We start from the raw sequence: 25,681 nt of genomic DNA, 5'->3' as shown, positions 1-25,681 counted from the left end.
TGGGCAACATAGCAATATCCTATCTCTAACAAAACAAAAATAAAAATAAAAAAATTAGCCAGATGTGGTGGCATGCCCTGTAGTCTCAGCTACTTGGGAGGCTGAGACAGGATTACCTCTTGAATCCAGGAGGTCAAGGCTGCAGTAAGCTACGATTGCACCACTGCACTCTAGCCTGAGTGACAGAGCAAAACTCTGTCTCTGCAAAATAAATAAATAAAAATAGAGCCAGCTCTAGGATTGATTTATTCTTTTTACTTTTTTAAATCTAATTTATTATGTACTCCTAATCTTAATTAGATTTTTCCTTCTCCTTTTCTTATATTTATTTTTTGTCTTTTTCTGATTGAGCTGGATATTTAGTTCATTTACTTTTTCACATTCTTATTCAATAATGTGAATGTCTAATGAAAATTTGCCTCCCCACACAACTTTAGTCATATTCTAGTGTTGTCATTTTTATTTTCATGATATTTTAGAATCTGAGGTTTAACATTCTTGTTTTTTATTAACCTAAGATAAATATCAATTTTTTAAATTAATGGTTCAAAATATTTTGTTGCATTTAAAAATTGTATTCAAATTTTATATTACTTAGATAATTTGTTCTGTAGTTCTCCTTTTAATAATTTTCTGTTCCCTAATATGGCCAGTTTTTATAAATTTTCCATGGATACATAGAAAAAGTTATATTGTCTGCTATGCACTATCATTGTGTTATTTCTCTTTCATAGCCAGTGCTTTTTCTGTTGATTTCTCCTTTTGTTTATATCCTATAGACATTGCCTCAAGTATTGCGCTGTTTTTGTAACTTGGTACTTAAAGACTCATGTTCAACATACTTGTGCTATATATTAAATAGTTTATCATTATAAAATGTACTTGTATGTACTTGTTTACTTTTTCTTATCTGATAATAGTATTGAGATTCTTTCTTCCTTTCATTTATTATTTTAAGCCTTCACTTACATGGAGTGTCCACTTACTGTTATGTTTTCAACATTTCTCATTTGTTTTAATTTACCTATGTTTTATTTAATTTATTTTATTTTATTTTATTTATTTTTTTGAGACATAGTCTTTCTGTCACCCAGGCTAGAGTGCAGTGGCACGATCTCGGCTCACTGCAGCCTCCACCTCCCAGGTTCAAGCAATTCTCCTGCCTCAGCCTCTCAAGTAGCTGGGACTACAGGCACGTGCTACCAGGCCTGGCTAAATTTTTTGTATTTTTAGTAGAGACAGGGTTTCACCATGTGGCCAGGCTGGTCTTGAACTCCTGACCTCAAGTGATGCTCCCGCCTCCGCCTCCCAAAGTGCTGGGATTACAGGCATGAGCCACCACACCTGATCTTTTAATTTCTTATTTTTGTATATATCGGGATATAAGCACAGATTTCTTACATGCATATATTGTGTAGTGGTGAAGTCTGGGCTTTTAGTGTACCCATAACTCAAATAGTGAACATTGTACCCAGTAGGTAATTTTTCAAATGTCCCACCTTTCTGAGTCTCCAAGGTCTATTATTCCACCCTGTAGGTCCATTTTCACCCATTGTTTAGCTTCCACTTATAAGTGAGAACATGCAGCATTTGACTCACTGTTTCTGAGTTACTCAGTTAAGATCATGGCCACCATGTCCAAACATGTTGCTGCAAAAGACCTGATTTCATTCTTATTCATGACTGAATAGCATTCCTTGATGTATATATAACACATTTTCTTTATCCAGTCAACCGCTGATTGACACTTGGTCTGATTTCTGACTTTGCTATTGTGAATAGTGCTTTAATAAATATATGCATGCAGGTATCTTTTTGGTGTAGTGATTTCTTTCTCTTTGGGCAGATGCCAGTAGTGTAATTGTTGGGTCAAATGGTAGTTCTATTTGTAGTTATTTGAGAAATTTCTATACTGTTTTCCATTAAGTTTGTAGTAACTTCCATTTCCACCAACAGCGTAGAAGAGTTTTCTTTTCTCCACATTCTTGCTAACATCTATTGTTTTTTGACTTTTAATAATGGCCTGACTGGTGTAAGATGATATCTCATTATGGTTTTAATTTGCATTTCCCTGATGATTAGTAATGTTCAGCATTTTTTCATATGTTTGTTGGCTGTTTATCTGTCTTTGAAAAATGTCTGTTACTGTCTTTTGCCCACATTTGCATGGAGTTATTTGGGTTTTTTGCTGAGTTGTTTGAGTTCTTTGTAGATCCTGGATATTAGCCCTTTGTCGGATGCTTAGTTTGCAAATATTTGTCCTCATCCGTAGGTTGTTTGTTCTGTTGATTATTTCTTTTCTTTTGCTCTGCAGAAGCTTTTTAGCTTAATTAAGTCCCATCTGTCTATTTTTTTTTTTTGGTTGTGTTTCCTTTTGAATAAATTATTTGCTTAGGCCAATATCCAGAAGACTTTTTTCCTAGGTTTTCTTCTATGGTCTTTATAGTTTCATGTGTTACTTTTAGGTCTTTAATCCATCTTGAATTATTTTTTTGTGTATGGTGAGAAGTGCAAGTCTAGTTTCATTCTTCTGTATGTGGTTATCCAATTATCCCAGCATCATTTATTGAATAAGGTGTCCTTTCTCCAGCATATGTTTTTGTTTGCTTTGTCAAAGACCAGTTGGTTATAGGCATGTGGCTTTATTTCTGGTTCTCTAGTCTGTTCCACTGATACATGTTTCTGTTTTTATGCCAGTACTGTTTTGGGTACTATATCCTTGTGGTATAATTTGAAGTCAGGTAATGTGAATACCTTGAACTTTTTTTCTTCCTTGAATTGCTTTGGCTGTTCAGGCTTTGTTTTGGTCTAATATGAATTTTAGAAATCTTTTCAAATTCCGTGAAAATTATGTTGGTAATTCAATAGAAATTATGTCAAATCTTTAGATTGCTTTGGGTAGTATGGTCATCTTAATGATATGGATTTTTCTAATTTATGAATATGTGATCTTTTTCCATTAGTTTGTGTCATCTACAACTTCTTTCATCAGTGTTTTGGAGTGCTCCTTGTAGAGCACTCTTTCGCATCCTTGGTTAATACATTCTATTTTTTTTTTTGTAGCTATTATAAATGGGATTGCCTTATTGAGTCAGTCCTCAACTAGATTGTTTTTGGTGTATAAAAATGCTACTGATTCATGTACATTGATTTTGTATATTGAAACTTTGCTGAATTCATTTATGAAATCTAAGTATTTTTTTGGCAGAGTGTTTAGGGTTGTCTAGATATAACATCATTAAGATGGAAATTTTGAAAATATCTAAAATGAATGAAAATGAGATCTTAACATACCCAGATCTGTGGGATATAGCAAAAGCAGTGTTAAAAGGTAAGTTCATACCATTCAATACCTACATCATAAAAATAGAAAGATCACAAATTGACGACTTAATGTTGAACCTCAAGAATCTAGAAAACAAGAACAAACCAAATCCAAAGTTAGCAGAATAAAAGAAATGACAAAGATCAGATCAGAACTAAATGAAATAGAGATTTATAAAACAATGCAAAAGATCAATGAAACAAAAAGTTGAGGTCATTCAAAAAGATAAACAAAATTGATAAACCACTAACCAGACTAACCAAGAAAAGAAAAGATCCAATAAACACAATCAGAGATGAAAAAGGTAATATTACAACTCATACCACAGAAATACAAAAGATCATCAGAGACTATTATGAACAACTATGTGTTCACAAACTAGAAAACCTAGCAGAAATGGATACATTCCTGGAAACATACAACCTCCTGAGATTGAAGCAGAAAGAAACAAAACTCCTGCACAGACCAATACTGAGTAGCAAGATTTAATTAATAATAGAAAAATCTCCCAACAAAATAAAAGCCCAGGACCAGATGGATTCACAGCTGAATTCTACAAAACAAACAGATAAGAGATAACACCAATCCTTTGGAAACTACTCAAAGAAATTGAAGAAGAGAGAATTCTCCCTATCTCATTCTGCAAGACTAGTATCACCTTGACACTAAACCCAGACAAGGACACCACATACAAAAAAACTACAGAACTACAGATCAATATCCCTGATGAACATAGACCCAAAATCCTTATCCAAATACTAGCAAATTAAGTCCAACAGCATATCAAAAATGTAATACACCACAATCATGTGGGATTTATCCCAGGGATGTAAGGATTGTTCAACATATGAAAATTAATAAATGTGATACATCACATAAACAGAATTAAGGACAAATACCGTATGATCATTTTGATATATGCAGAAACCACCATTCAATAAAATTTAGCATCCTTCATAATAAAAATCCTCAACAAACTAGGTATAGAAGAAACATAATTCAATATAATGGCAATATACAATAAATCCACAGCCAATATTATACTTAATGGGGAAAAGTTGAAAGCATTTGAGAACTAGAACAAGATAAAGTTGCTTATTTTTCCACCATTCTTATTCAACATAGTACTAGAATCCTCACCAGAACAATCAGGCAATAGAAGGAAATAAAAGGTATCCAAATTGGAAAAGAGGAAATCAAATTATCCATGTTCACTGATATGATGTTGTACAATTTAAATAATTTGGTTTTAATTGTAGATAAAATCTGAAGAACTGTAAAAACTGTTCAACGAACTTTAATGATTTAATAGATATTCTTGATCTGAATAAAAGAAGATAGTGATTATAAATTTTTATAAATGTTATATAGAAAATAACAGCAATGAGATACATTTAGAGGATAAGTTACATTCTTAAATGTTTTCATTCTTATCAGGACAGAATGAAATGCAATGAATTAGGTAATCACCACAAGTGTTTCCCCAAACCTGCAAAGTAAATGTAAGGAAAGCAGGATGAAGGAAATGGTAAAGATAATGGCAGAATTTTGAATTGTTAGATGGTTTAGGGGTGAAGCGCATAGGCTCTGAGGCAGGCTGCTTGCCTTGAAGCTCATCTTTATTGTCTGCTCTTGGGAAAATTACTTTTGCTACCTAATGGCTGCGTACCTCAGTTTCCTCATCTATAATATGGGGATGAAAATAGTACCTAGCACATAGAAATCTCTTGAAAATTATATGTTATTCTTTTTATTAGGTTAAGAGTTCTTTGAAAAAAATTATAAGAAGAGGATAAAAACACAAATATGTTTGTTGACAAATGAGAAAAAGTATAATAACATATGGAAAAATTCTTTTAATTAAAAGCATAATTTTTAAACAAAATTAATGTATCATTATCAAGAAAACAATCCTACACAGAGCAATGAAAGTTGAAAAACAGTTGAAAATTTTGTCAAAATATTATCTGTAATAAAGTTTTCCATCTGACTGCTCCTCCCTATGCTTCCCTGCTCTCATATCTGCAAAATACTGTCTTGTTTGTACATTTCCTTCACATTTGTTGCCTCACTGTCCTCACGGACATTTTGGCAGTCAGGCAAATAAGTATATTTCTCATTTTACTAAGAAGAAAGCAGAGGATCGAGAAATTAAATAATTTGTGAACTATCACACAGCTAAGAAATCTCTGAGCCTGGACTGTTTGAGATCTTAACATATTGCTTTCAGTAGAACAATACCAATTTAGACTTGAATTGTCATAAAAGGTTAAGTTTATGTTTTAAATGCTGTGTGTAAGGAAGGCAGCAAAATGCACATACCACCTTGGAAAAATCTTAGGTAAAATTTATAAGCACTTAACATGTGCAGTGTTAATTGAACTAATATGGGACAATTCAGCTACTGGAAGCTATTCAAGTTTAACTTCATCCAATAATATTTTCAGGGAGAGGGGCTGAATGGTTAACTTAGATTTCTGACAGTTACAAATTATACTTAATTGACTTAAAACTCTGATTCACTAGGCCTATCATTTCATGCTTGTTGGATAAGGTAAATTAAATAATTCTCAGTTATTTTAGACCAGTAGAAAATGTTGTAGCTGTACTCTTAAGTTGTAGTGAGAAATCAACTCAGACCTGGTGTAAAATCTGGGCTTAGGAAGATGTTCGTTATGTTTTATTCGTTTGATTTTTATGTAAGACCATTTTTGCCTTTAAAGTCTTATGTGTTTCTCATTCTCTACTTCTCAGTGTTCTGACTTGCCTAAATCGAGCAAAAGTTTCTGCGTCTACAAAACCAAGCAAGCCCCAACCATGTTTACATTCTTTTCTGCATATTTCTTTGCCCAGCAGCACCTCAGCACTGAAGAGTGTTCAAGAGTAAACATCATTCTTTATATAGACTCCAAGAAGAGGTAACCCAAGCAAATATCATGTGACTAGAAGTCTTTGAAAGCTAATATTTAGTGACCTCTTGTGTTCTTCACTTTCAAAATATTTGTCTCTGGAAATAATGTGAGAACGAGTTTGTCAAGGGGAAGTCAAAGTAGACAAAACTCAATTCTCAAATATTTCCCTCTGTGGGTACCTAAGTAGGGGCTGTGAGTTGAACAGATCAAAGAGGCTACCTATAGCACCTGTGGTTCTTTTGCAAAGAACAAAGACTGTAATCTGAGATTCAAACTCTATACCTCAGTCACATTTGATAGAGGAAGAAAACCTTAGGGTTTTAGTTTGGGGAATTTTAGAGGAGATAAAATTATGTGACATCAAGACAAAAGTACACATTGCCAAATTTATACTACAGTTTTGGTATTTAAGTTCAATATTTTAAAAGTAAAAAGAAACCTTCTGATAATAATAAAAACAGATACTTGCTGTCAGACTTACTTTTTAGACAGTGAAATGTTGACTGTTGACTGTTTAAATAAAGCACAAACATTACATTTACATCAAAATTTAAATAACTTTTTAAAATGGACGATAGAATAAGTTTAATAGAACACATTCTTTAAAGCAAATTAAAGATTTGTTAAAGGATTATTAAAGTCTGCTTAGATGGTTGACAAATTCAGAATTACAACCAGATACAGACAGGTGGTCAATTATTTGAATTGCAAACTGGATTCAAACCCATTTTATATTATTATTCCTGACAATAAAGAATAAATGTTACTTACATTTTTGAGAGGAGAGTTAAAATTATCTTCCCAGACTTAATACAAGTTTAAAAATTAAAAATAAATCCAATCTAAATACACAGTTATTATTACCATTAGAAATATAAATCATTAACTAGTACTTTGTAACCCAATAATTCACAATAATTCATTCACTCAACTGATCTTTAATGAGCACGTACTATATGTCAGGTTCAGTGCAAGGGGCATGGGTAGAGTGTTGAACAAAGAAGATAAAATCCATTTTCTCCTGGATTTGGGAGTCTAGTTGGGGAGGAACAAATAAGCAGAGAGCCACAAGACAGAGAGTTAAATGCTATGATGAGAGAAGGACTGAGTTTACCAAGGGGTACCTAGCCCATCCTGTAGAGTCAGAGAAGTGGCAGACTAGTGAACTGTTTGGGTCTATGGGTTGTCAGGAGGTAACCAACTGAAGGGGAAAATGTTTCCATGCTTTATGTCCTTTGGAAGAGCTAAAACCAGCCTCACCATTAAGTAAGCTCTGTGAATTAGTAAAAAGGCCTTCTCTTAGTAAGGAGCTTGGTGCTGATACACTATGGCTCTGCTTTTGACCAAGAGGCTTATTTAGATTTAAGGAAGAAGAGAGGGTGCAAAGAGAGATGTAGTTGGGTCCCCAACTGCCTTGAGTTAGAGGGATCTGTATCCTCAAAGGCTCCTCTCCGGGCATGGAAAGTAGGCTGTATTCCAGATGTTCATGTTCAAAGGGGCTTGGAGAATTCTGTCTGATTTGTAATGAGATGATGGTAACAAAGAAGCACATTTATCTTGGTCTCAGTGAAACTCAACAAAAAGAGTCTATTGAACAGGTGCAGCCAGCAACTGGGAGACGTGAAGCATTGATTGTAGGGAGAAGGTAGAAAGTTCTAGACTGTATAGAAAGGAGATTATCAAGAGCTGTACAAATACCCTTGTAACAATAACCTTAGAAGTGTTCAGTGGATTCCTCTGTCTAGCCCAGAAAAAGTCAGCCACCAAGGATCATTTAAGAGCCCTTGGGAACCCTTAGTGGGCCTGGGGAAGGAAGAGAAGATGGGACAAATCAGAGGGAAGCTGCTCAACTTTGTTCTATTTTAGTTGTGTTTTTGCTTATGCTTCATTGAGCAAAAGCTGATTTGGCTTTAAAAATTTTTGAAAGCCTCAGATGCAGTTGTCCAGGCATATCTCTTAGTTTGGTTATCTAGCAGCTGTGAATCCTTGGGGAATGTAACCTCTCTGTGCTTAGTGTTCTCTTGTGAGAATTTAGATAATAACGCCTACCTTAATGGGGTTGTTGTGAGGATTATATGAGCAAAGCCATGTAAATTGTTTCACAAAGGCCCGGAACGCTACCAGGTGTGGTTGTGTAGATTGGGCACCATAAAACTCCGCAAGGAGTCTGTCTGAAGGTGCCTTGCTGAATTCTGAAGTTTAAAATCTGCGTATCTGTATATGTTGGCTCCGGCAGGCATGTAGGAAGAAGGTGATAACTGGTACCCACTGTGAGTATGACAGGCAGACACCTGTTATAAGAGCAGAGTAAACATAGAGAAAAGATAGAAGACAGCTATAATTGGGTGGTAGGTAGTAAAATGACGGCCAGGGCACAACCCACCCACACCAATACTAAGCTAGGCAAAAAATTAACTCAGGCCTCATCAGTTGGTGTATCTGAGCCCAGCTCAAGAATGATATAGGACAGAGCTGTTCTGGCAATGTTATATACTCAGAGGCCTCAGTGCTTGCTTCTAGGTAACCTTCTGCTAATCTTCCCTTGGGGAAAGGTGTGACACCTTTTCTGCTCTTGTTTTTTTGCTCTTGTTGCCCAGGCTAGAGTGCAGTGGTGTAATTTCGTCTCACTGCAACTTCTGCCTCCCAGGTTCAAGCAATTCTCCTGCCTCAGTCTCCAGAGTAGCTGGAATTACAGGCACCTGCCACCACATCCAGTTAATTTTTGTATTTTTAGTAGAGATGAGGTTTCACCATGTTGGCCAGGCTGGTCTTGAACTCCTGACCTCAGGTGATCCACCTGCCTCGGCCTCCCAATGCACTGGGATTACAGGCGTGATCCACTGCACCCTGCTAATACGAATGATTTCCATTGAGCTTTGAAACCCTGATAGACAAGGGTTCTATGGAATTGAAAGCTGGAAGAGTGGCATTTTTGATGTTGTCGGGGAAACCCAGACATGAAAGGTGACCCTTCTGAATCCAGTGTCAGCAGGCTAGCATGGCTGTCCAGATCACAGGTATCAGGAAGCCTCTATCATCATGAGCACTTTGTGGTTTACACTGGCAGGTTACCAAGGCCACTGGTAGCAGATGCATTAGGTCTTTGCCTAATGACCTGGCTTCTTTTGCAGGAATCAGCAAACTTTCTCTTGCAAAGTTTCTATTTCAACAAATTATTTCACTCCCAGAACAAGTTCACAATGAGAGTGAGGGGAAAAGATTAAAAGTAAGGAAATTTTCAACAGAGATTACACTCACAGTCTATTTTCCATGTGTTCGGATTAAAGAAAATGCATTTACAATTAATCTGAGATGGTAGAAGAAGAAATAAGATATATGCGTTGCTTCAATCACAGCTCGGTTTTCCTCCTAATATTACCTTCCACTTTACTGGGCTTTCCCACAAAAAATTAGAAATGAAACATCACTCTTGTGGAGGTACTGATACTTTGAATTTGTGTGTGCCTGTGTTTAAAATGCCAACCAGCAGTGATCATTTGAAAGTAAGCGTGACCTTCTGAGATTGTAAGACCTTGAAGAGCAGAATCTTCACAAGGTTGGTCTTTAAAAAAAGAAATAATCATTTTGTTTTTGTTGCCACGAAATGACCTTAAATTTGATCCAGTTTAATACCTTTATTTAAAGATATGAAAATATAAGATCCAGGAATGGGAAGTAATTTCTGTAAAGTTCGGACATAAGACCTGCTGGAAGACAATCTTGCATGGGTATTTTGCATTTTTGCACATCTTGTGAGAAGAAACATTGAGTGTCTTCATTTTGTACTATCATTGAAAGGATGTTTGTTCAGCCTTAGAGGAAAGAGATAGTAACTTTTCACAAGCAAAGGACACACATGCTTACTCCTCATTATAAAAAATTTAGATACCTTCAGCTCAGGGTTTCTTTCCTGTGATAAGGGCAATTTATGTGCATGAAGCTATCTGGTCTTGTTTGCACTGCTGCATGGGACTTGGTGGACAAGGGAAACTGATGCAAATAATGCTGCTGCTGCTGATGCTTGCTGTGCTGTGAGTTACATTGTCTTTTGTCTCTGACCCAGGAGTCTTGTGTTTTCTATAAACATCCATGAAACTGTGTAGGCTAATTTGTTAGCTTTCAAGTAGGATAAAATCTCAGACCCTTCACAATTATTGATTGGAGTAAAGGCCTAGAGCAGGAATTCCTATTCATGACTGGCACTGTGGTGTTCACTATTTGATATGAGGTTTGCAAATTGGTGTTTTTACTGAAGAATCTTTTCTACATGAGTGAAACATGCCCACCCCCAAAACACATAGGAACATTCAAACCTCAAACAGGACATAGATTACATGATTCTATGGAGAAATTAGGATATTTTCAAAGTCATCGTAGTCTCTTAGTTTGCAAACCAAGAAAGAAATGGAAATCCTGGTGATGTTTCTAGGATTTCCTCATTGGAAATGAAGTCAGGAGCCTGTACTTCTTCCTCTTCCTTCATACCAACAGCACTGGTATACTTTATTTCTATGGAGAGAGTCTATGGTTTATTTCTCTTTTCCCCATCCCTCCACCAAGAACTCATTCTCATGTATATTCAATTCAAATTCTTTTAAGGTCACTTTTTGCTAATAAGAACATATTTATCTCCTCCATTGTTCCACCTAGCAGTGTTCATTCTGGGTTTTTCTTCATTTTCATTGTTGACCCCAATGCTGCTGCCACCACCATTGCTGCCCTGAGTAAGAAATCTCCTCCTCCCGATTGCTATTCTCCTGAGCACACCTGTCATAAATCCTGTGGACTTCATTTGCCTTTGATCCGCTCTGACTTCCTGCTTGGTATTCAGAGCAGCAGAAAGGATGCCTTTCTATTTCATCACCTTCATCCTGTCTGCTCAAATAGGAACGCACCCTTTTATCAACATGCCTCACAGCTTGCCCCAACTCTGTCATTTCAGGGAAGAGATCTGACTGGTGACAGAATAAGGAAATCAGACCTGCTGGGCTGAGAAAAACAAGAGCTCCTGAGGTGATTGTAAGGATCTTCTAGGAATAATGAGAGAAGATTGGATTGTGCACAGGCGACTGTACTCCTTGGCATTCAAGAAACATCTTAGTCAGGGAACATGCACCCACCCGGGCTAATAAACACTTAAGTGTGGGTTTCAAGGACAGACAATAATTCAGGCTCTTGTACCCAAAAGCAAAATCATACTGATGATCATTAGTTTTGGAATTTCTTCCTCTCTTTCAAATCCATTTTTGAACAAGTGCATACTTTTAACTTTTCTGTATCCCCTGGCTCTCTTAAGAGACATGAACATTTAATAAACAGAGAGAAAGCTCAGGATTGCAGATGATGTTAGGGCATGGTCACAGATACCTCAAAATAGATTTTTACATGAGCCAGGAATATTCCATGGGAAACAAAGGCAGCTACTTTTTCATGTCTGGTAGTAATTTTATTCATTTTACATGTAACTTTTCTTTCCAAAAGAATATATCACTCTCCTTGCCAAAAAGAATGGACAATCCTTTTGGAGAGAAAAGTTACATGTAAAATGTGATTTTACATGTATACATTATATATATACACACACACACACACACACACACACACACACACACACACCTTACTGCTATCTCCTTTTGCAAAAAGGAAGTTCAATAGATGTTGCTAGCCTGGACAACACCACAAGGTACAGTTCAGAGTTTTCCAGGGTATTCCTGACCAAGTATATTGAGGGACATTTTGCTTGCTCCTTAAGGGAACCCCTACTTTCTTTTTCATTCAATAGATAGAATGTTTCTGGGAAAGCATGGCAATAGAATCCCCCAAGGATTGCACACAGAAACACCCCTGAAGACACAGGCCTCCTAGAACTGCAGATTATCCTGTTGAGACCAGATCCTCTGAGATTCTCACTACAACTCAACTGCCTGAGCTGCCCATAACTTGTAGGTAGCCAACCCTGCTCCACAGGGCCACAGTTCTATGCTACATCCTTTCTTCTTCCAGTTATAACACTGTCACACACATCAGGATCATCCTGCAATATGTGCATTGATGCTTATCTAGAAGGTCCAGCCCTTCCTCTTCCCCCTGTGCCTTCCTCCCAGCAAAAGGAGTACGTAAGAATTTTGAGTTTTTGTATTACTCCTTTCTCATGCTGCTATAAAGACATATCTGAGACTGGGTAATTTATAAAGGAAAGAAAGGTTTAATGGACTCAGTTCCACATGGCTCGGGAGGCCTCACAATCATGGTGGAAGGTGAAGGAGGAGCAAAGGCATGTCTTACATGGCGGCAGGCAAGAGAGCGTGTGCAGGGGAGCTCCCCTTTATAAAACCATCAGATCTCATGAGACTTACTCACTGTCACGAGAACACCACAGGAAAGACCAGCCTCATGATTAAATTACCTCCCACTGGGTTCCTCCAACAACACATGGAGATTATGGGAGCTACAATTCAAGATGAGATTTGGGTGGGGATACAGCCAAACCACATTAGGGATGTTCCCATTCTCTGTCTTCCTATCCTCCATCTTCAACACACACAGACACACGCACGCGCGCACGCGCACACACACACACAGTGTGCTATTGAATTCCAGGCATTCTGAGGACGAGGCTGAGGTTATTAAGGACCCTGGTGCATAGACTGTGCTTGTGATTTATGGCTTCTCTTCCTCACGCTTCCTGGTTAAAACCTCTTATACACCATCTTACGGAATCTTCTGTTTGGAAATAAATGCAAACAGTTATGATTTATTTTATTTATTCCTCTCTTTCTAGATGAGGAATGGTTTAAGCTGCATCTCATGTGATCTCAGGGGACACAGCATCATCTCTAGAAGTTCATTTAAAGAAAGGGGATTATGTTGGAATTATCTACTTTGTTAGAGCCCTTGAGCTGGAATCCTATCATGTCACAAACAATGCTGAAAGAATGTGCAAACTTCAAGAAATTAATCCCTAAGAGATGGTCTGCATGCCATCCAGATAACCTCAAAATTTATACCTAAGGCACCCAGGAACATGGGGCAGTATCAGTTTTTGTTTTTTTTTTTTTAATAAAGAAATTCTCCCTTGGTTTAACCCAGTCTCTTCCACCGCCAAACACCATTTCTCCTGTTCTAGACATCCTGGCAGTAGAGAATGACAGGTCTGCCTTCTCTTCTTAGAAGTCATTGAGCTTATGAAGCAGGGCCTTTTCTCTCTTTGTGCAATTCCAATTCTTCCCTTGATTACCATACCATGGGCATGAGCTCCATGCCCAGTATTCAGCGTCTGGATCCATTTGCTAGAGATTGACAATGTATCTAGTGTCAGGGAGAGGAGTTCGTCACAAAGAAACTATGCTGGAGACTTTAGATTTGATTCACAGGCAAAAGAAAGAAAAAGAGAAAGAAGAAAGAAAGAAAAGAAAGAAAGAGAGAGAGAGGGAGGGAGGAAGGAAGGAAGGAAGCAAGGAAGGGAGGGAGTGGGAATCTCAACAGCAATTCTTAGAACCATTCCAAAAAAAGCCTCCTCAGATAAATTATGCACAGTTAGTCCCCTAAGTGTACACACAAGACATCTCTGTGAACTGTGCCTTTTCAGCTTCCGTCCTACTTGCATGCATGCCTGCTAATGGAAATCAATATTGCAATTAAATTGAGGAAGGGTACCTTCCCTCTAACCCTGTCAGCAATCATAGAACTTTGTTTTTTCACTAGTTTTTCTTCTTGATTCCTCTTTTGTATTCATGTATAATGATGATTAAAGGGGCTTCTGCCTGTCCCGCTGATGATCATGCTTTACACTAGACTACCTTTCTTTCTTCTTATAGTTTATCCTTTAAAATCCTGTTCACTCATTATCCTTTGCATCATGTTATTCGCCCAGCAGACAATATTTTGCTTGAACACTTCTATTGATAGAAGATTCCCTGGTTCCTTACGGTGTCTTTTCACTATATTCTTAGAAAGGTTCCTATATGTTCAGCCATATTTAGACTTCCCTATATCTTATGCATATTGATTCTGATTCTACTCTTCTTGTTTCACAGGTTTATTTGTTCTGGAACCAATAGCACAGCTTTGTGTTGATTGTGGTTTTATTTCCTTCATTAGATTCAGCTACTTTTGGACCTCAGAAGATTATAACCAAGAGTCAAATGAATTTGCTCTTTGGTTTCTCCCTAATCCATGTCACTGGCAAGTTTGCTCAACGTAAAGTCAACTTATTTATTTCGTCATGAATAAAAATGCTGATCAAAGCCAGTCTGAGAGCTGAATTGGGGGTAGGTTTGGAGATGTTCAGCATTGCTGGAATCCAGTGAGAATGAATGTTCATTACATAGCGACGCCTATAATGAAAGTTAAAGAAATACGCTAAACATAGTGGTATGACAGCATCTAAGGGAATGAGACTTCTGAGTGAGTGACCCTGGAATAATGGAAGGAAGTCTCTTTTCCATGATTTCATAAATAGTTAAGTGGAAATTATCAAAATCGGCAGCACACCAGTTAGATTCTAGGAGGCATTTGTTTGATGATTCTTAAAGCCATATTAACATAACTGAAACCTAGCACTTCCCAGAGTGTACTTAATGGATTTCAATACAAATTCTTTGCAAAAAACAAAAACAAAAAAATCAGCCAAAATTTTGGAAAGCACTGGCTTAGGCAAAGTTAAGCAGATTTCTTTCATTATTAGACTTCTTAAAGTTTAAATAGAGAGTTTTGACAAGTAAGTTTCTTAATGATGTATAATTTATGTAACATTTCTTAAATTTATTTGCTGAGCAGACTTATTTGTTTCTTAGAATGACTTGAAGAGTTATTGTTCTCTTGGGAAATTCTACACTAATCAGGGTGGGACTAGGGTGAGGCAAGTGAGGCGCTAGCACCTGCACAACGTGAGAGCAAGCACCTCCTTAAATTGCACACCCTGGGTGCTTCATGGCTTGTACTAGTCCCAAACCTGGCTCTAAACCATGGGCAGTGGCACAGGCTAGCCAGGGAGAGACTTCTGGGTTTATGCATGAAGCTATACCACAATATGTCTGCTGCAACCAGCCAGCTACTCAAACATTTCCTGAACAAATGAATTCAAACTAAAACGAAGAGGTATTCTCCCTGACTACCGGGATCAGTAAACAAACTGATATCATGGAACAGAGCACTGTGAAACAGTTACCAGTCCCAGGGAAAGACTCCAAATACATGGAGAACAGCAAAGATCATGAACACTATGCCAAACACCAGGAATAAACATCCAAACACTTCTGTCCATTGCATTTTGGTACTGACGTTGCCGAGGAAAACAAAGCAGTCAAGCACCAGATGGGACAACACTTTACTTACACAGAGAAGGGACAGAGCCGGATCAGCTTCAATGGCATGTCAGTCCTCCGTGGCTGGCAGGTTCCCACCCCACAACCCCTGGCATCCAAGTAGGGCAATTTACCTAAACACACTCTTCTCCCATCACAACAGAAGGACTCTGACCCCTACCCCCAGGAATATGAGATACAGAAAACTGGAGACATGCCTGAGGGTCATTGACATACATACTTAAGCAGAACTAAGGAATACTCATTGAGCCTGAAACAGGGAAAAATAGTCCCACACTTGGTAAGGAAGTGTTCCAGGCTCATGGCCCATTCTTATGTGGCCAAGCAGGGTCAGAAGACCGTACACATGAGACTGCTTTTCTCAGCAGATATCAACGTAGTTATTCTGTGACTGAGCCCTTTTAATTCACCCTGTGGTGTGTGCATGAGTACATGTACACACACACCATCTAGAATATGAAACTGTAGGCTTTCCTTGGTCCAGCACAATCATGTGTGACTCTTCCCGGCTAAATACTGATGAACTTAAAGGGAGCATGGCTCACTCCCCACCGGGCCCCTGTTATATGCCAGGACTTGAGGAATGATTAGAACCCTGAGTTCAAGCTGAGAGGCAGTTGCCCTCTTCTACAGAACATGCCCTTGGCTTCTATTTCCCCATGGATGGAAGGTAAATCCTCAACAGGGTGCCGCTTCAGGATCAGGAGATCTTGTATCTGGGAGAGGCTCCACTCCACAGTTCCCCACCACTCCTACCCCTATGTGGCATATCCATTCTTTTTCTTTCATTATCTCAAAATTTCTGTGAGTCAGGAGTTTGGACTTGACTTGGCTATATTTTCTGCTTCAGAAATTCATAAAGTTGCAATCAATGTGTTGGCTAGGGCTGAAGTCTCACCTCAAGGCTCAGCTGGGGAAAGACGCACTTCTAAGTTGACATGGTTGTTGGCAGAATTCAGTTCCTTGTAGGTTACAAGACTGATGGCCTCAGTTTGTTGCTAACTATAAGCTAGAAGCCTTCCTCAGTTCCTTGCCACACAGGCCTCTGTACAGGGCAGTGTACAACATAGAAACTTATTCCATCAAAACCAGAAAGGGAGAGAGTTTCCTAGCAATATAGACATGAAAATGTTATGTAACATAATCAAGGAAGTGACATTCTGTCATTTCTGCAATACTCTATTTGTTAGAAGCAATTCACAAGTCGTGCCCATACTCAAGGGAGGGGATCACCTAAGAATGTGAATACTGGAAGTCAGGGAGAATTGGGGCTATCCTGGGGAATGTTTTCAAAGTTCAGGGAGCTTACAAATATGCCTTGGTTTATATGTTCTGCATTTGCAAGGTCTTATTTTAAGCCAGTGGTGGGTAGCTCACTAGAGCCTTCTGTGGTTTCTCCTAAGCAGGGACACACAGTTTTGTGCATGTGTATAGCCTTCTAGATGACCAGGTGTAAGTGGGATCTCAACAGGTTTCCTTTTGTCTATCTCATTTCGCTAAATCTTCCTGTTACATTTCTGGCTGGTATGCTGTTCTGTTAAATCTCCCAACTAGGACGGACCTGAGGCTTATGTTATCCTTCCCTGTTTATGTTATGTTTGCCACTCGTAGCTTTCTTGTTTTCAACAAGAGGATTTTCCACTATCTGCTCCAATGCTGCAAGTTCTCCTCTGGCAGGGAGCAGAGCTTCCAGGCATTATGATCTGTCCTGCCTGTCTGGATAGAACTTCTGCTCCATACTATTGGTGAGTGGGGGTGCAGAGATGGGAAAAATTCCTAGCTAAAATGCCACAGTAGATTTTCTTAGATAAGTGCTTCTAAATTTTGTTATATGTTCTTTGGTCAATTCCCAAAGTCTTTAAATAGTAATTTTTGGCAAATTGTTTCAGTTTTAACACTGCTTTATGCAACAGTTTGTCAAATTCATCACTCAGCCATTCAGAAATTCCTGTCTCCAGACCTACAGAATCAGAAACCACATTTTAAAAATAGTTTCATGTGATTTGTATACATAATAAGCTTGAGAAACAGTAGTCTGGGTAATTTTCAGAAATTCTAAATGAGAAGCATTCAAATATGTACTGATATCCAAGATCCTCAGTTTGGAGGTTTCAGTACTATTTATTGTGGCATTAAGAAAAATTGAAAACACAATGGTTGTTTCTAGAATGTTAACTAGAAAAGTGTAACTATTTTCCCCATATATTAGAAAAAAATACTGTGCATATTACACTTATCCCAAATATACAAAAATAATAATTTATAGTTATTAGTGGGATATAGAGGAGTATAATCCTATCACCATAGGGGATAAAGTACATCAGCTCATAGTCCAATGCAGTATCTTTAAAATGAAAACAATAGCACCGTAACTATGGGAGTACAATAAGAACTGAACTGATTAAATGTTTACCCAATTCATTAGAAAATTCTATTGACTCTACCTTTAAAAGCCATCTTGAATTTGTGGATACAATTGGTTTATCCATTCAGTTGCCACTTGGTTGGATACACCTGAAAGGCAATATGGTGGAGCCAATCAAATTACAATTGACCTTTGAACAGGATGGGTATTAGGGGTGCCAACACCCCTTGTAATTGATAGTCCATGTATACTTTTTTACTTCCTCAAAACTTAACTACTAATAGCCTCCTGTTGACTGAAAGCCTTATGGATAACATAAACAGTTCATTAACACATATTTTGTATTTTATATGTATCACATACTGTATTCTTTAAAAAAAGTAAGCTACAGAAAAAATGTCATTAACGAAATTATAAAAAAGAGAAAATATATTTACTCTTCATTAAGTGGAAGTGGATCATCATAAAGGTCTTCATCTTTGTCTTCACACTGAGTAGGCTGAGGAGGAGGACGAAGCGGGGGGTTGGTTTTACTGTTTCAGGGGTGGCGGAAGCAGAGGGAAATCTACATGCAAGTGGATCTGTGTAGTTCAAACACATGTTCTTCAAGGGTCAACTGTAGTTGACATCGAATCACCTTTCTTCTTTCTAGCTTTGAGCAAGTTAGTAACTTCTCCATGTTTGTGTCCTCATTTATATAATGAGGGTAAAAGTATTTCATTTATAGGAAGCTGTGAGAATTAAATGAGTTAATATGTAAAAGGTTAAAAACAGCGTCTAGCCCTCAGTAACACTATGTAGGCATTTGCTTTTATTACTCTCCAGTGTTACCACCATAGTCTGAGCCACTTCGATTTATTGTCTGTATTATTTAACAGCACACTGTCTACCTGGCCTTTCTGCTTCTACTTTTGCTCCCTTAGGGTCTATTATCCACCCTGTTTACATGGTGATGCTTTAAAAAATGTATAGGCCGGGCGTGGTGGCTCTCGCCTGTGATCCCAGCACTTCGGGAGGCCGAGACGAACGACTCACTTGAGGTCAGGAGTTCGAGAGCAGTCCGGCCAACATGGTGAAACCCTGTCTCTACTAAAAATACAAAAATTAGCTGGGTGTGGTGGCGCACGCCTGTAACCCCAGCTACTTGGGAGGCTGAGGTGGGAGAATTGCTTCAACCCGTGAGGTGGAGGTTGCAGTGAGCCGAGATCTTGCCATTGCACTCCAGCCTGGGCAGACAGAGTGAAATTCTGTCTCAAAAAAAAAATGTATGTAACTTTTTTTACTTTCTGGTGGCTGCAACGTACTAGAGCTGGCCAGCGCTGACGTAGGAGAGAGCCAGTGGTGCTCATCTCTTACTAACTCCGCCTCCAGTGACTTCACTTTAGTATATTGAAATTGGCTATGGTAGGATATACACACCATGGAGTTTGGCAAATGCTACAAATCACTTTCTTTTCCCTGGAAAGCTGTTTTTAAAACATTTACCAGCATACCACTAACTGATAGCCTCCAAAATTTTCACAACACTTCCAATAAGGTCTGAATTCCATCCTCTGTCCTACAAGGCCCTGAATGTTCTGAACCCTGCCTACGTCTCAAACTTCATTTCCTTTCTCTTTGCCTTGCTAAGTGCTCTCTAGTAAAACAGTTCTTGATCCCATCCCATCCCAGGGCCTGAAAGCCTCCTCCTCATTCTCAGGGATTTCTTTTTTTTCAAGTTTCTGCTCAAATATCATATCCTTTGAAAAGTCTTTCCTGACCATTGTACCTCTGTCACTCTCTCTCTCCCTATTCTTTGTTTTTCTTTATAACCCTTATAATTCTTTTATTATATTACCTATGTAAACATTTACTTACTACCCATTAGAATATAAGCATGGTGGTTCACCCCCATAATCCCAGAACTTGGAGAGGCTAAGGTGGGTGGATAGCTTGTGCTCAGGAGTTCCAGACCAGCCTGGGCAACATGGTGAAACCCTTTTTCTACGAAAACACCAAATATTAGCCTGGTATTGTGACTTGTGTCTGCAGTCCCAGCTACGTGGAAGGCTGAGGTGGGAGAATTCCCTGAACCCAGGAGGCCGAGTCTGCACTGAGCCGAGATCATGCCGCTGCACTCCAGCCTGAGGGATGGAGTGAGACCTTGTCTCAAAAAAAAAGAAAATTGTAAGATCAAGTACTTCATCTGTTTGTTCACTCTTCACTATGGATTACTCACTGTTCAGAGGAGTCCCTGTTGCATGGAAGTTACCCGATAAATCATCATTAAATAAATGAATAAATTAGTGCTTCAGTATAAATGTATGACTGTTTAACCCCTAGCACACTAGGAGAATATTTCCCGTTACTCTCACCAACAATAGTAAGCTTTTAATGTTTGCATGAGCAACAGAAAATGCTAAATGGCACTTATCATGGGCTGGGTACTGTTATAGGTGCTACATATATGAAAACTTATTTCATCCTTACAACAATCCTTTTACTGATGACAAAACAGAGAGGCTGAATAACTTGCCCGTGGACCACGGAGCTTAAGCCCATGTTCTTAACCATTTTACTTTACAACTTCATTATTCCATTAAAAATGCTACCTATGACCAGGAATGGTGGCTCACGCCTGTAGTCCCAGCACTTTTGGAGGATCACTTGAGGTCAGGAGTTCGAGACCAACCTGGCCAACATGGTGAAACCCCATCCCTACTAAAAATACAAAAAATAGCTCGGTATGGTGGCAGGCTCCTCTAATCCCAGATACTCAGGAGGCTGAGGCAGGAGAACCCTTGAACCTGGGAGGCGGAGGTTTCAGTGAGCTGAGATAGTGCCATTGCACTCCAGCCTGGGCGACAAGAGCGAAACTCCTGTCTCAAAAAAATGCTACCTATTGTTATTTTATTTTGCATTGCTTCTACTACTGGTGTGTGTGTGTGTGTGTGTGTGTGTGTGTGTAAGAGACTTTTGTATATTTAATGACCATTTGTATATTTTAATATAAAATACAACTGCAGGTTCTTTGCTCTTCATTTTTTTCCAACATAAGTTGAGATTTTGATCTTCCCCTGATTTATTCATAAGAATCTTTTATATTTATATTTCAGGGCTTCTAAATCTTTGTCAATGGCAATTTTTCTTGACAAATAAAACAATTTTTATATAGTCAAATCGAGCAATTTTTTTTCTTTTAAACTTTCGCGCTTTAATGATATGTTAGCAAATGCTTCCCTATGATTTAATTTTTATGTGATAATTTCATTTTAAAAATAATCCTTGGCCTTTAAAAAATATATAATGTGACTTTTAATCAGACTAACTATCCCAGTAGTCTCCACCATGGCTGTACATTAGCATCTCCCATGTGTCTGAGTCAGATCCTGAACCAACTGAATCAGAATTTCTGGAGTTAGATCCTGCATATCTTTACATTTCAGATGTGAACCCCAATGATATATCTTTCTTTCTGATGTTTCTTTTTTGTCTACTAGTAAAATAATCACCCAATCAGGGATATGATGTACTTTGACCTTTCTTCGCCTGACAATACATATTAAGTTTTGTTAGCAGCATTATTGCGGTGTTGTAAAAGTTGTCTGGAAGTTTTCTTCTTCTGCTACCTCCTGGAACAATTTAATTTGTAAAATGATTTCCTTTATTCTTATTCATCTCTACATTTAAAAATATCTCTTGTGTTAATTCCGGCAATTTGTATTTCTATATAGAAATTATCTCCATTAAAACTTTAAAATATAGTTCTACATTTTTTGATTCCCCCAGTATTTTTGGTTTTCAGTTAGAGCTCTAGCAAGTCTATATAGAATACACTGAGGATGGTGATCTGATGGGGTTACGGTAGGAGCTATTCTTAGACTTGTATGGAGCTCTGTTTGCATAGCATTTTATCTGAATTTCAAGAAATATCCATTGTCTGTGTCAAATATTAATATTCCAGAGATGTACACAAAGCAGATTTTCATGTATTCACGGTCTCTTTTCAAGGATATGGCTTCCCCTATAACTCCTAGATAGGATCTGGAAAGGAATACAATTCTAGTCCTTTAATAGCATTAAAAGTAGGAAGAAAGATGTTTCAAAGTGAATGAGTCATGTAATGCTTGCCATTGTTTTTACCCTCACTTTCTATAATATGTACCATAAATCTCTATTTCACTTTGAGATAGATTGTGTCTTCCATACATTCTTTCCTGAATAAAGAAATGCCTGTCTTATTAGCACTGATTGGCTCTTTGTGTTGTTGAACCTTTACAAAAAAGAAAAAAAAAAGGCGGCTTTTTAAAATAGAGAAAATACAGAGTATCTGTAAGACTCCTTTCAACTATTATTTATATGCAAATAAATATCTACAATTACTCCTGCCAGATAGAAGGTGAAAAGTGTTAACAAGCATAGGAGCATAAAACTCAGGTTTTCTATGCGGAAGTTAGGATAATCTGATCCTGGGAAGACTGAGCGATACTATTAATCAGATGTGATGAAAGTGCAAACCAATTGCAATGAGCTACACAATTTGTGCAAGACAGAATAGCAAATTATATATCTGATAGGAAGTTTATATCATATATATATGGTATTTTTATATATATATATATATATCTCAAACAACTCAGTAGCAAAAATAAAATAAAATAACCCCAATTTAAAAATTGGCTAAGGACCTGAATAGACATTCCTCAAAAGAAGACATGCAAATGGCCAGCAGGTATATAAAAAGGTGCTCCACATCACTAATCATCGGAGAAACATAAATCAAAACCACACCTGTTAGACAGGGGTTATCAAAAAGACAAAGACAAAAGATAAGTATTGGTGAGGATGTGGAGGAAAAGGAACCCTAGTACACTGTTGGTGGGACTATTAATTAGCATAGTCAATATAGAAAACAGTATGGAGGTTCCTCACAAAATTAAAACTAGAACTACCACGTGATCCAGCAGTCCCAATTCTGGGTATATATCCAAAGGAAATAAAATCGGTATGTCAAAGATATACCTACACTCCTGTGTTCATGGCAGCATTATTTACAAAATACAGAGGCAACATAAATGTCCAGAAGTAGATGAATGGATAAAGAAATTGCGGTATTCTGTGTGTGCGTGTGTGTTTGTGTACTGATTAACCTCAAAATAAAAAAGGGAATCTTGCCATTTGCAATAACATGGATGAACCTGGAGGACATTATGCTAAGTGAAATAAGCCACAAACAGAAAGGCAAATACTACATGATCTCACTTATATGTAGAATCTAAAAAAGTCAAACTTATAAAAGCAGAGAATAGAATTGTGGTTGCTGGGGTGTGGGAGAAGGGGTAAGTGATGGAAGTATTGGTCAAATGGTACAAAGATTCAGTTACTAGAGATGAATAAGTTATGGAGGTCTAATGTACAGCACGGCATCTCGAGTTAACAATACTGTATTGCATACTTGAAATTTGCTAAGAAAGTTATCTTAAGTGTCTTCACCACTAAAGGAAAAAGAACTATTTGAGATAGATAGATGTGTTAATTTGCTTGATGTGGTAATTGTTTCACAATATGTACATATATCAAAGCATCACGTTGTATACTTAAATATATACAATTTTTGTTTCTAGAGTATACATCAATAAAGCTGAAAGAAACATAAAACATAGAATACTCAGTATTGTAACTTTCCATGGCATTAGTGCATGATTCTTTCTTCTCACTGAGGCTCTAGTATCACCCCTTCCCATGTCATATGTTCACGGATGCCATGATGTCTTCTTTTATCCTCCCAGAGTTGTAAGACATGTGGTTTTCTTCACTTTAGTATTTATAAATAGAAAGCTTTTTGAAGTACATGGTTTTCCTCTATCGATTATGGAGTATAATATGAGGATTGACCGTAGCACTCATCCTCACCCGTACTTATCTTTTGTCTTTTTGATAACATCTAGGTATTTCTAGTGCCTAGCAAAGGAGAAAAGAATGAGTAATCCAAATAAATGTAATCATTTTTGTTTTTGTAGGATACAGGTTGTTATTATGTACGTGACTTTAGCTATTTAACAAGGATACCTTCAGTGTCTCTAATTATCCATCTCTCATTAAATAGACTCAGCCAATGATGATTAAAAATAACACCACCACCACCCATAAGAGTAGCTACCTCAGTTTTCATAATAATTGAAGAGTAAAAATTACCTAGAATGGTGTCCCCAAACAGGAGGTGGTTCTGACTAAATTATGTCACAATTAGTAGTGAAATATATCCATAAAAATTGATATGGGAGACTATGTAATAACATGAAAAGATGCTCACAATATGTAGTATAAGGGGAAGAAGGATGAAGTACTACATATTCTTTCAGTGTTATAAAAACACAAGAGAAAAAGAGAGAATAAGACCAAACCATAAATAACAACATGAAGAACAACTACTAACACGCTAAATTACCTCCAAGTGTCAGGATTGAGGGTAAGCTTTGAATTTATTTTTACTTAACATGTACCTGTTTTCTAAATTTCTAACTAGACATATTTCCTTTTAAAGAAAAGAGTTCTTGTGAGCACTTCTAATGGTTTTCCTCTGCCTTCCGTTTTCATCAGATTGATGACATCACATTCTCCTTCTCGTTGTCTTTTGTAGCTCCTTTCAATTTACTAGCTCACCAGCACACCCAGTCAGCAAACATTCATTGAACTCTTTGTAATCTGTGTATGCAAGAAATGGAGCTATGTTTAGATGATGTATAGGGAAATTAGACATAATCTCAAACTTCAAGGGGGTCACTATTCATGCCGTGGTGCAGACTAGTAGTTAAACATAGCTCTACATTGAGTGTTCATGAAAGAGACCATATGCTTAGAGTACAGGGCAAGGGCCTGGGTGTGTGTCAATAAGCAGGAATCAGGACTTGCTTTATTAGAATTGTGCCTAAAATGAAAAGGAACACATGCAGGGTCCTCCTATGCAGGGTCTCCGTGGTATACTATAGGGACAATGGGGTATCTATGCATCCACCTTAGAGAAAATGCTTTACTCACTTTAGCGTGATGGAATCTTTTGCTTAAATGGCACTGTGATATTGTTGGGTGTTACCAGAGTTTTGCTGTATGGTGGTCCTTCTGCTGATCTTTGCCTTTTTGGGGGAGGAAGGGCTGTTTTCACCACAGCTTAGCCCCATCAAATTAAAGGGAAATAAACATATGTATAGAATGAACCCGGAAGAGGATTTGTGAATTCTTAATTTTAGAAATACATACTTTGTAGGATAGAGTTAGTAAAAACATAAAAAGGAGAGAATTCATTTGAAACAGTCAGAATTATTTCTTGTACTTTAAAGCACAAATGTAACCCTTTAACAGTCTTATGAGATGTCATATAATCTGTTTCAGACTTAATTAAAACATGAAGTGATATATCTTTTTGATAATGCTACAAGTTACCTTTCCCCACAATAGTTTCAGTCTTTACTTTTCTGATCATGCTAATATAGTAAATCCCTGAAATATCTACTCCGTTTTTAAGTTTGGGTTGATTTCTTATCAATGCTTGGCAAATACCTCTTTTCTATTGCCTGCTTTTCTGTGAGACCAACCTTGAAGAACATGTAGATCTTTCTATGAAAGTGGTTGATCAGAATTCTGCATCTTTGTAAGTTCACTTGTTTCATCTTTATACCATATGTAGATTGTCATTAAAAGACGTTAATAAATTTGATGACTGTTGGATGTGCTTTCTGGTTGATGTGAAAAATAATACTGTTAAGGAATGTGAATG

The 25,681-nt window shown here is 37.5% G+C and overlaps 1 long non-coding RNA gene across 1 annotated transcript in view; it reads left to right on the top strand.

The window, feature by feature from the left end:
• The first annotated feature begins 9,194 nt into the window (after positions 1-9,194).
• LOC134760224 (uncharacterized) overlaps positions 9,195-25,681 on the top strand; it is a 205,092-nt gene continuing 188,605 nt past the window's right edge. Inside the window, exon 1 of the long non-coding RNA XR_010137252.1 lies at positions 9,195-9,254. This is a non-coding gene — a long non-coding RNA (uncharacterized LOC134760224). The remainder of the gene's footprint in view (positions 9,255-25,681) is intronic.

Source organism: Pongo abelii, chromosome 16 (genome assembly GCF_028885655.2).
Source record: "Pongo abelii isolate AG06213 chromosome 16, NHGRI_mPonAbe1-v2.0_pri, whole genome shotgun sequence".
Lineage (NCBI taxonomy): Eukaryota > Metazoa > Chordata > Mammalia > Primates > Hominidae > Pongo > Pongo abelii.
This window is presented reverse-complemented; position numbering and strand designations above follow the sequence as displayed.